General features: G+C 33.3%; 1 protein-coding gene across 4 annotated transcripts in view; it reads right to left on the bottom strand.

The window, feature by feature from the left end:
* Window positions 1-13,099, bottom strand: part of suco (SUN domain containing ossification factor) — a 105,951-nt gene that overhangs the window by 52,174 nt on the left and 40,678 nt on the right. The window lies entirely within an intron of this gene.

Below are 13,099 nucleotides of genomic sequence, written 5' to 3'. Positions count from 1 at the left end.
TGGCCTTATACCTAAAGCGCTTCACAATCATGAGGCTCTCCACACCCCCACCAGTGTGCAGCATCCAATTGGATGATGTGACGGCAGCCACAGGACGACGGCACTAGTGTGCTCACCACACACCAGCTATAGGTGGAGGGTTGAGACAGTGATAGAGCTAATTCAATGGATGGGGATGATTAGGAGGCCATGATCGTTATTGGCCAATGGAGGGAATTTATCCAGGACACCTTCCTACTCTTTACGAGAAATGCCATGGGATTTTTAATGATCTCATCAGAAAGATGCCACTCACTGACAGTATAGTGTCCCCTGCACTTTACTGGGGCATTAGGACTCACACAGAACGCAGGTTGAGTGCCCCTTGCTGGCCTCTCTAACACCATTTCCAACAGCACCATAAGTTTTCCCATGTGATCTCCTATCTAGGTACTGACCAGGCTCAGCCCTGCTTAGCTTCAGTGAGTAACTGGTCTTGGGCTGCAGGGTGATATGGTTGTGGCCATTATACGAAACAATTATGACAACATCAATAATTATAATAGCACATATGCCTCCCCCTCTCACTATTATTGATGAGAGAGAGAGAGAAAAAAAGTACTAAAAGTAAAACAAAACATGGAACTGAAAATGATATGGTCAGGATTCCATACATAAGCAAGGTGTCATTTTTCTCATGTAATTTCTCAAGAAGTAAATTAAAGTTTAGTTTGACTCCACTGAACACATTTGAACTATTACCTCACAGGGTTGAGAAATTAACTGTATGAATGAAACGAGACGTAAATCATTACACTGCTTTTACCATGCAAACCAATCAGACTGATTTTTTTTTTTTCAACCTGTTGTCTCAGGAGTCTGGAACTGCAATGTTCTGTAGATGCAAAAAAGTAAATTACAATTAAATTTAAGTGCAAAAAAATATATAAAAATAAAAATTGTTTAACAAGAACAAAAGAAAAATACAAGCCAATAACAGTGTATTGTAAAATGCACACCTTAGAGTAGTAGTGTTAATAATAATAACGATAATAAAAATAGCAAAGAAAATCTATAATTGGTTGTAAAAGGACTGTATTTTTAGTGATTTCCACAGTGTTAAACCTCACTAGACTGAAAAATGAAAAGAGGATTTGGGAAAAAATGAGAAAGTCACTTTGAAAGAACAAGAGATTCTGTAGAGATGTAAGATTTATTAATTTAGTACAATATTCATATTCATATGATTCAGCTGATGACTTTTTAAGTGCCTTTTAACAGACAGCAGAGCTTGCGAATCATTTTTAAACATAATAGAATTAAATTTAATGACTAATTTTTGATAACCAATTTATTTTCTCTTTGCCATTATGACAGAACAATATGTAGTTAGTTATTTTGCAAGATATTCAGCTTAAAGTCCAATTTACAAGCTTAGGTTATTTAGGTAAACTAGGTTAATTACGTTAATAAGGCAAGGCATTGGACAACAGTAGTTTGTTCAGTTGTTTCTATTGTAGCCAATAGAAAACAAATCTTAAGGTAGCTTTTTTTAAAATATATTTATATATATTTATAATTACTTATATATATTTTACATATATAATTATTTTATTTTAGCCAAGCTAAAAGAAATCTACTGTGAAAAATGTAAAAAAATGTCCTTGCTCCATTAAACGCCACATGGGAAGTATATAAAAAATAATTACATTTTATAAGTGGGATAAAAATTGTCTTCAACTGTATATGTCAGGCTTTTTAAAATTACTTAATAGACAAGATGTCGACTATTAAATCATTAAATTTGAATTTTAAATCAATACGAAAAAAGTTTAAAGCAAAATACATGCTTTCTAAGTGCATTCACACTAGGGGTGGGCGGTACACCGGTGTCATAGTCATCCCCGGTGTGACATTGCGCCACGACATGGATTTTCTAATACCGTCAATACCGTAATAAATCAATTATGCGCCTTGAACAGCTGCATTTACATCAATAATAGCTAATTCTACATAATAAGGCATTCAATTTTCTTCAAACGTTCAGTTGTGGTCTGAATACCTGTCCTTATACTACAGGCCTCGAAATTGCAACCATATTGGTCGCATGAGCGCCCGAAATGTAATCTATGCGCCCTCATAATATATTTGGGAGCATTTGTGTGTCTGAATATAATGGTTGTAGTGCAATCTGATTTGATTTTCTCTAAAAACTTGCTGATTCGCTCTACCCTGCTGCTGTATTGGTTCATATTAGCTGTCAGTCACTCAACGCTTCCCGCTGTCAGATAACAGGGAGCTTTTGTTACTGCAGGAAATGCAAACAGCTGAAGAGTGAAAAGTGCACAGGTTTGCAAACCTCACCTAAAGTTATAATAATAATAATGGCGCAGATGACAGCGATCATGACATGAGGTAAATGTTGATCCGCCAGCTGAGATCAATCGAGTGTTTTCGGAGAAGGTGCCTGAATCTTGATGCGTCGCATTCACCGCGTGTTCAGCGCAAATGTCCGCTAAATATAAAATCTAACACTGTACACATCTTCGCCAAAGAAACTCACCTTTACTAAGTTTACTCTGAAACTACGGCTCATAACAAAGAGCGGTATTGCGCCGGTGGTCATCATGAGAATCCTGCTCTGTCTCCTCATAAATTGGTGCGGCTGACTCGCCTGCTTTATTCCAGAAACACAGAGAAATGAAGATCAGCTCATAACGAGACTGAGCATTTACAATGACCCAAACCAAAACTTTTAAAGAGTGATAGAAGTGAGACTTTCTTTTGTCTGTTCTTCCTTGAGATGTATATTATTTTGCTATTGAAAGTAATACTATGATATTATACCGTCACCGTTCAAAAGATGAAAAATACCATGATATTAATTTTAGGTCATATCACCCACCTCTAATTCACACTATCAAAACCATTCATGCATTTAAAATGACTATAAACCGATACTCTCTAAATAATCAATTATTGTAAAAATCATTATTTAACCCATCACATGCATTTCCTCCTAAATCTCCCATAAATCTATCAATCTGCCCTCTGTAGAAAGCTATCAGATGGCTTGTTGGAGAATGAACAACAGCTGGGGCTTGTCGTGAAGCGCTCCATCTCACTCTCATTTCAGACGGTCACACATTGTAACCTGAGAGCGTCACCTTGACTAGATTTAGGAGTCAGAAGGAGCCGTGCATGCACATGCAGGCTCATGTTAGCACACTGTCAGCGCCGGGGCTTGTGTGGCCAAACAATCAGTCAAGCTCGGACATTAAGCAATGTCAAGTCCTTTAATGAGACTCTACTCTTCGTTATCAGGCCTTTGCAACTAGGTGTTTACTTGAAGAAAGCATGCACGGGCAAGTCACGGCAGTAAAGATACAAGCCAATGAATCAATCCTTGAAAAGTTTATAAGGGAAAAACGTGCAGAGAGCAATAAATGGTCTATTGTAAAGTTGTGTTTGCAGAAAGACTCGGATTCTGTATGTTGTCAATGATGCACATGGATTGGTTAACGATTAATAGGCCACACCTTCAACATATGTACACATACAGAATATTAATTTTAAAAGTCGCCATGAAATGGAAGTCAAGATTAAACTTGTTTCCCATATCATGACATACCTCCAATTAAAACTAGGGCTGCACGATACTGTTGTCAAGTACTACGATAACAATATTACTCATTATATAACATTTCCCTAGAAAAAAGCTATTTTCAGATCTAATTCATTTTAATTCAGACTAAAAAAATTCTGAGTGAAAACCTGATAATCTGACTCTGATTGGCTGATTTCCTCTCATTTAGACTACCACCATTAGTGTTTATTTTAAGCTTAGGGTTCACCTTTGGGCTATTCCAGTCCATAGCAGAGCAGCTACTACTGGGGAGGTGGGGATAAAGATGACCTGATTGGTCAAGGCATTGGTTAAAGGCAAACCCCCCTGAAAACAATAATAGTACACACAGTTGAAGTCAGAATTATTAGCCCCCCTGTTTATTTTATTTCTCCAATTTCTGTTTAACGGAGAGAAGCACATTTCTAAACATAATAGTTTTAATAACTCATTTCTAATAACTGATTTATTTTATCTTTGCCATGATGACAGTAAATAATATTTGACTAAATATTTCTTCAAGACACTTCTATACAGCTTAAAGTGATATTTAAAGGCTTAACTAGGTTAATTAGGCAAGTTATTGTATAACAATGGCTTGTTCTGCAGACTATCGAACAAAAATATAGCTTAAAGGGGCTAATAATTTTAACCTTAAAATGTTTTTTTTTTTTTATTAAAAACTGCTTTTATTTTATCCTTAATAAAACTAATAAGACTTTCTCCAGAAGAAAAAATATTATCAGATATACTGTGGAAATTTCCTTGCTCTGTTAAACATCGCTTTGGGAAATATTTAAAAAAGAAAAAAAAATTCAAAGAGGGGCTAATAATTCTGACTTCAACTGTAGATATTTAAAAAGCTTGAATGTTAAAAACTTGATCAAAGGTTAAAACCACACATGAGGCTGCTGGCAACTTTAAAAATTGCAACTGCTTAACATGTTTACTTTCACATCTTACAATAAACCAGGACAGGTGATCAATCTTGCGATCATATCTTTGAGCTAATAACCAGTTAACTGCACATTATCATGTTTGTTACAAGTCCAAGAGCAACATGATTCGATCAAAGGATCTTCAGTATTGATTTGAGTTTAAATCTAATTATGCGAGAAGGAAGAGAAAGCAGAGTGATACGAGTTGCCAGTCAGTTATACAGATTAGTTAATCATACAAAAACTGACCAATGAGAATGAAGTTTTCCAGAAAGCCATGTAATGAATATTTATAAAAAAGGTCACAGTGTATCTGTAATAAAATGTACACACACTATCAACGTAACAAGAATTTAGCATTTTTTTTATCCATTCATTTTCTTTTCGGCTTAGTCCCTTTATTAATCTGGGGTCGCCACAGCGGAATGAACCACCAATTATCCAGCATATGTTTTATGCAGCGGATGCCCCTTCAGCTGCAACCCATTACTGGGAAACACTCATACACTCTCATTCACACACATACACCATGGACAATTTTAGTCTACCCAATTCACCTGTACCGCATGTCTTTGGACTAGTTGGGGAAACCGGAGCACCCGGAGGAAACCCATGTGAACGCAGGGAGAACATGCAAACTCCACACAGAAATGCCAACTGACCGGCTCGAACCAGCGACCTTCTTGCTGTGAGGCAACAGCACTACCTACTGTGCCGCCGCGTCACCCCAATTTAACATTTTAACAACGATAAATTAAAATTTAACTAAAATGATCAAGTAAAAATTATAAAATTAAATTATAATGGTTTTATTTTAATTTCAAATAATTTAAAATTTATTTTTAATTGTTTTTTGTTTGTTTTTGTAGGTTTTGTGGTTTGTTTTTGTAGGTTTTGTGGTTTGTTTTTGTAGGTTTTTGTTTGTTTTGTGGTTTGTTTTTGTGGGTTTTTTGTTTGTTTTGTGGTTTGTTTTTGTAGGTTTTTTGTTTGTTTTGTGGTTTGTTTTTGTGGGTTTTTTGTTTGTTTTGTGGTTTGTTTTTGTAGGTCTTTAGGTTTTGAGGGTTTTATTGTGGCTTGTTTTTGTAGGTCTTTAGGTTTTGAGGGTTTTATTGTGGTTTGTTTTTGTAGGTCTTTAGGTTTTGAGGGTTTTATTGTGGCTTGTTTTTGTAGGTCTTTAGGTTTTGAGGGTTTTATTGTGGTTTGTTTTTGTAGGTCTTTAGGTTTTGAGGGTTTTATTGTGGCTTGTTTTTGTAGGTCTTTAGGTTTTGAGGGTTTATTGTGGTTTGTTTTTGTAGGTCTTTAGGTTTTGAGGGTTTTATTGTGGTTTGTTTTTGCAGGTCTTTAGGTTTTGAGGGTTTTATTGTGGTTTGTTTTTGTAGGTCTTTAGGTTTTGAGGGTTTTATTGTGGTTTGTTTTTGTAGGTCTTTAGGTTTTGAGGGTTTTATTGTGGTTTGTTTTTGTAGGTCTTTAGGTTTTGAGGGTTTTATTGTGGTTTGTTTTTGTAGGTCTTTAGGTTTTGAGGGTTTTATTGTGGTTTGTTTTTGTAGGTCTTTAGGTTTTGAGGGTTTTATTGTGGTTTGTTTTTGTAGGTCTTTAGGTTTTGAGGGTTTTATTGTGGTTTGTTTTTGTAGGTCTTTAGGTTTTGAGGGTTTTATTGTGGTTTGTTTTTGTAGGTCTTTAGGGTTTTATTGTGGTTTGTTTTTGTAGGTCTTCAGGTGTTTAGGGTTTTGTTGTTTGTTTTTGGTTAGTTTATGTAAATCTTTAGGCTTTTATGGTTTTAGGGCTTTTTTGTTTGTGAAACGAATGAACGAGCGGGACAAACGAAACATGGGTTGTTTTAGAAGGTCTTAAGGTTTTTAGGGCTTTTTGTTTGGTTTGCGAGACAAAGGAACGAGCGAGAGGACACAAATGAAACAAGCGAGCAGAAATGAACGATAAAAACGAAAGGAATAAAATGAGCGGGATGAGAAAACGACTGAGACAAAAAAAACATAGCTTGCTTTTGTAGGTCTTTAAATTTTTAGGGGTTTTTTTTGTTTGCTTTGTGGTTTGTTTTTGTAGGTCTTTAGGTTTATAGAGTTCTTTGTTTGTTCTGTGGTTTTGTGGGTTTTTTTGTACAAATTAAATGCTACATTTTAAAATAAAATAAAAATTCTTAACTAAAATGAAAATTAGACAATTAAATAAAAATGATAAAATAAAGATGAACGAAAATGAAAATAATTATACAATAAAACTAAAATAAAAATTGAGTAAAATGATAAATTAAAATGATCAAATAAAATACAAAGCTAAATTTAAAAATTATTTTTACCATTTTAAATGATAAATAAAATACATTAAAATTATTCAATTAATATTATGAAATCTAATTAAAAAGATTAAATAAAATTACAATTATATAATACAATAAATTAAAATTCTAAAATAATACCTTTAATCATAAAATAAAATATAATTATATAATTAATATAAAAGACAATTGAATAAAATCGAATAGTATAATACTTATAAGTAAAGTAAGAAACTAACCAATGAGAATCAAGTTTTCCAGAAAGCCATGTAATGAATATTTATAGAAAAGGTCACATTTCGTAATAAAATGTACACACACTGACAACGTAGCAAAAATTTAACATAACAGTTCAGCAGAATGAACAGATGTCTCACCAAAGATCTATATTTAAAGGCACGCTCCATCAGATTTAAATTATGGAAATCATTTTTAGCTTCATGTAAAACGCACGGCTGTATAAGGATCAGAAGAGTTGGAGCAGGAGGCAATAAACCAACTAAAACTCAAATGTAGGTCAAACGGAGTGATTCATCAGGATGGATTGTGTCAAAAATAACACACCGGAGCGATGAATGAGATCAAAGCCTACTACAATTATAAACAACAATTCCTATTTCTTCCTATCACACATGACTCACTGTAAGCCTGCGTGATGAAGAGATTTACACATACTTTTTGCTGACATATTTGAATGCTGTCCCAGTAGCCAAACAATCCTATCACTAACTACACAAAAACCATCTGACATGTCATGGCAAGAAAATAGGTCAGAACTCTTACAGTAAAAAGGCAGAAGAAAAGATGTTTAAATTCCCTCTCAAAAGAGGAGCTGAATTAAAATGAAAATAAATACAATAAAAATAAATTAAAATTAAATTATTAAATAAAAATAAAAATTATACATTTGTTTTTTCAAAATGAAAAAATAACAACAACAAATGAAAAGTACATGAAAATTATGAAATAAAATGATCAATTTAAATTAATTATAAATTAAAAATGTAAATGATAAATGAAATGAAATTAAAATAAAAATCATTAAATAAAATGATCAATTAAATAAAAAATTTAAATGATAAATGAAATTATAAATTTAAATAAAAATTAATAAGTAAAATTATGAAATTAAATTTAAATTATAAATTAATTAAAATTAAAAATAAAGGTGTTGAATTAAAATTTAAATAAATACAATAAAAATAAAATAAAAATTATAAAATAAAAAAGCATAACATAATTAAATAAATAATAACTGTAAAATAAAATTATAAATTTAAATGAATTATAAATTAAATAAAAAAGTAAAATGATGAATGAAATTATAAATTATACATTAAAATAATAATATCAAATAAAAATCATTAAATAAAATGTAAATTATAAAACAAAATTAAAATGATAAATTAATTAAAATTATTAACGTTATAAATTAAAGGTGTTGAACTAAAATAAAAATAAATACAATTAATATTAATTAAAATTAAATAAAAATTATAAAATAAATGATAAATAAAAAATTGAACATTACGTGATTTATAATGAAATTAAATCAAAATCAAATAAAAATTATTAAATAAAACTTAAATTATACAATTAAAAATCATATAATAATAAAATATACAATACTTTTACATTTTTGCCCTCTCCAAGTTAAAATATTGCTCCATTCTAACATCACACAACAGGTCTGCAAGGCTCTGAGTGGGTTAAATGACCGCAAATAAAGAGTAAAGCAGAGCAGAGCTACAGGGGGAAAATGTTCCTATTTAGATACTTCCGTTGTTATGAAGAGGCTCGACACAGGAGGTCATGTGGCCCAAAGGCATATCAGAGCTACTGTAACTCCTCCAAATGACAGAGAGCTTATGGGAACTCAGAGGGAGAACATCATCTCACATTTAGCTCTTATTTACGACAGCACTTATAAGCACAGCAGCACAACCAGAAGAGCTGAAGCTGATGACAACGGCAGAGCTAGAGAGAGAAACCTGTTATTCTCCAATGAGAAGTCAACAAAATAAATGCTTCAGAAGTAGCAAATCATCATGTTTGAATGATTTCTGAAACCCTTTTGTGACAGTAGCTGTGTTTCAATCCAAGGATGTGAATTAAACATATTTGCAAAACTGGAATATCGCATTAAACATTTGCGAATAAAAGTTGTTTTCATTCAATGAGTCAAAAAAACGTAACAAAATACCGTAGTCGACATTCGGAGTAAATCAAAAATGCTTTTCAAAATTGTCCAAGGACAAAAATGGGTTCAATTGTTTTAGGACAAGTTTGATGAATCCACTTCAAATGGTGACCACTGTAGTGTAGTCACTTTCTGAAGATGAAATGTAATGAACGCATGCTGGTTTTTGGAGTCGTGAGATGCTCTTTGTGAGTGCAGACGCTTGTGGATTTTATAATACTGAACCACTTTGATGACAGACTTTGGTTGAGAGATTTTAGAATTACCAAAACAACATTTCAGATGTTTGACAAAGTAGTTGGTCTGCTGCTATTAATCTCGTCCCATCGCGCCCATTTTTATTCTCACATAATCTGTTAAAACAAAATGACATGATTGTTTTGATGCGTATAATGAATTTTATTCAGTAAATGTGTTTCCATTGTAGTTTATATACACTCAAAAAAAAAAATCTCCATAAAGTTGATTATTAACTGTTTGTAATCTAATCGACGCAGTGGCGCAGTAGGTAGTGCTGTTGCCTCACAGCAAGAAGGTTGCTGGTAAGAGCCTCAGCTCGGTCAGTTGGCGTTTCTGTGTGGAGTTTGCATGTTCTCCCTGCAGGTGCTCCGGTTTCCCCCACAGTCCAAAGACATGCGGTGCAGGTGAATTGGGTAGGCTAAATCGTCCGTAGTGTATGAGTGTGTATGGATGTGTGTGGATGTTTCCCAGAGATGGGTTGCGGCTGGAAGGGCAACGTGCTGGATGAGTTGGTGGTTCGTTCCTCAGTGGCGACCCCGGATTAATAAAGGGACTAAGCCAAAAAGAAAATGAATGGATGAAAGTAACCTTTTTTTGTCGTTTAATTTGTCGATTTAAAAAAAAAAATAAAAAATTTGTTGTCAGATTCCTTCGAATCAGAATCAGAATCAGAAAGAGCTTTATTGCCAGGTATGTTCACACATACGAGGAATTTGTTTTCGTGAAAGAGCTTCTACAGTGCAACAGGATTACAGAGACAGGACAAAAAACATAATAAATATATATTTTTTAAAAATAGAAGTAGTGAGTGCAAATATACAGATTGACAAGTGTATGTACGTGTTTATTACTATAAACAACGTTATATGTGCAGCTGTTATGTGCAACTTGACATGTAAAGTGTGTCGTTAAAGTGTATATGTGTATAAAAGTGTATGGGAAGTAGTGATGTTGGTTCCGCAATTATGATCATCAAGTGTTCATGAGATGGATTGCCTGAGGAAAGAAACTGTTTCTGTGTCGGTCTGTTCTGGTGCGCAGTGCTCTGTAGCGTCGACCAGAAGGTAAAAGTTCAAAGAGGCAGTGTGCTGGGTGTGAGGGGTCCAGAGTGATTTTGGCAGCCCTTCTGCTTGCTCTGGATAAGTACAGTTCTTGGGGAGTAGGAAGGGTTGTACCAGTGATTCGCTCAGCAGTCCGAACTATTCGACGTAGTCTTTGGAGGTTGTATTTAGTAGCTGAGCTAAACCAGACAGTTATTGATGTGCAGATGACTGATTCAATGAATCAATCTAAATCTGTTCAAATACAATACTTTTAGATTTAATCAGCTAAAATATATGAATATGGAATGAATATATCTAGCTGTAGAAAAAGCCAGATCCAAATTGTTTAATTGAGATTGGTTTATTTAATACTTCTTCAAAACTCCATCAATAGTATACTTCACACAATAGATTAAATCCAATTTCTTTTAAGTTAATAAGAAGAATTTAAAACGCATTGTATTTATTGATGTATTTATTGATGTTATTACATCAATCTTGTTCTTATTGGTTTCATTTATGTTTAACAAACTTATATCAAATCAGATTAAGTTTATTAGTTCAATTGTTTAAAGTATGTAATATAAATGGATGGAAATTTTATATACAATCAGAATCCCTAAATCTTATTTGTTAGGCCTAAATAGTGTTTTTGGAGTGCGCGTATTTTCTTATTAGATAAAAAGTTGATGCTACTTAATTGTGCGCATACATTTTATATAGTTTTCATAATGAATGATGATCTTGGCATTTCCATCAAGCACTTTTAAATGTCAGATTTCAAAAATGCGCATAAAACTAGATGGATGGTGTAGGATTGGGTTTTAAAACCACAGCGGTTCGAACTGTAGTTCTGCCGAATGGGCAGTATTAACAGCTATAAATGTGGGAGAGCGTTGATATTATGTGACTGTATTGTATTGTAATATGGAACAGTTAAGTGTTGATGTTAAATCAAAAGTAATTCACAAATACTTGAAAATGAGATGATTTAATGACAATAATTCTCTATGGTTACAACTGAATTAGTTACAAAATAACTGTTTAAAATGATCAAATATGAAATGATAAAAGCATATGATATAAACTGTACCCAGCTTAAATGTAAAATTAAAGTTACCAGAGGTAGAAGAGGAGACCCAGGAGGAGGGAGAGAGAGACAAAGAGAGCAGAAGTTAGCCTGATTATAGTAGAGTCAGAGAAGATTCAGAAGAGGAGAGGAGCAGAGGAGAAAAGCAGACCAGGAAAGACAGGCCAGGAAAAGAAAAGAGACAGAGCAGCGTTTTACCACCTATTTTTTATCTTTCTTGACCATGTGACTAAAGCCCAAATACTGAGACATTCAAACTGACCAATCAACATGTGACCACATCGTAAAACCCCCAAAGTCCACATACCAGGCCCTGATCTTATCAGTATCTGCCTTTGGAGCCAGTATGGACCTTCTGGGGTCAAATATACATGTTTTGTCATATAAACAAACGCATATAATAATTTAGCCTCTTACAATGGAAACAGTGTGGAGATTAGTAATGACTAGTAATAATTTTTCTATCGCTTGAATAAATTACTATAGAAACGTATTAAAGTTAAATGCGTAACATTTCACAATATTTTTGGTCCCAACAGAGAAAAGCATTTGACAAAAGCTATTTTGATGGCTGACTTCCTACTGAATTTTCACAGGGTCATCCTTAAGACAAGATATATGAAAAGGCACCAAACTAGTTTGTGTACAAACACATTTTTCGTTTACAGGATCAAAAGAATCTGTTTCACGCCCTTTCTCAGAAAAGCAACTGAAACCAAAGCTCTTATAAGATCATAAAACAGTTAAGTGTTTTGTTTTTTCAGATTTTAACAGATGCGTTTATGTTGCACAGCATTGATGATTATGTTAGCATCTCTTAATTTCAATGTTATAAAAATATAATGACGTAGTCTAGCATAAAGGTAATTTTATATAACCTTAAGCTAGCATTTGCAGTTTTTTTTTTTTTGGGGGGGGGGGGGGGGGGTGGGGGGGTTGTGCTGTGGGTCAAAAGTGGAAGCTTGTTGTGGCTTTGTGAGAGGCTCTGTTTGGCTATAATATTTTAAATCTTCTTTAAAATAAAAAGTATAAAAAGACCCTGATACAAACTAGATTCATTGACTTTCAGAGTATAACCAGTCATAAACATTCCTTGATGAAACTGAATAAACAGCTTGTACAAAATAAGTTAAGATGCAACAGCGTGCATGTTAGTGTGTATTTCCCATTCACAGTAAAAACACACATGACTATTTATTATTAGTGCATTCTGTTTAGAGCTTACTGGTTAAATGCATGTCAGTAATGAAAGGGCATACTTTCGTTCTAGTGTTATGTAATGATGAATTGCATCATTTATTTGAGGGAAACTGAATAAATATGAATGGCCTTTAAAAAAGGAGAGTATAACAATCAGCTCCAGATCATTCACACTGTTTGTGTGTATTTATATCTCCATACCTATATAGTGGCTATTCTTCCAAAAAAAACAACAAAAAAAAGGACAAAATTATCAAAACCAATAGGAAAAAAAATGTAAATAAATAAATAAATGACATTAAATAAAACAACAGAAACAAATACCAAAATCAAAAAAAGAATTAATGTACTAGGGCTGCACGAAATATCATTTCAGCATCGAAATTGCAACGTGCGAATCCGCAATAGACACAAATCGCAGGATCTGCAATGTCAAATTGGAATTGTAATTAACCAAGAAACAGCTCAGAGCACATCATGTGATTGCAAAT

The sequence above is a fragment of the Danio aesculapii genome, chromosome 20 (assembly GCF_903798145.1).
Source record: "Danio aesculapii chromosome 20, fDanAes4.1, whole genome shotgun sequence".
In the NCBI taxonomy this organism is placed as follows: Eukaryota; Metazoa; Chordata; class Actinopteri; order Cypriniformes; family Danionidae; genus Danio; species Danio aesculapii.
This window is presented reverse-complemented; position numbering and strand designations above follow the sequence as displayed.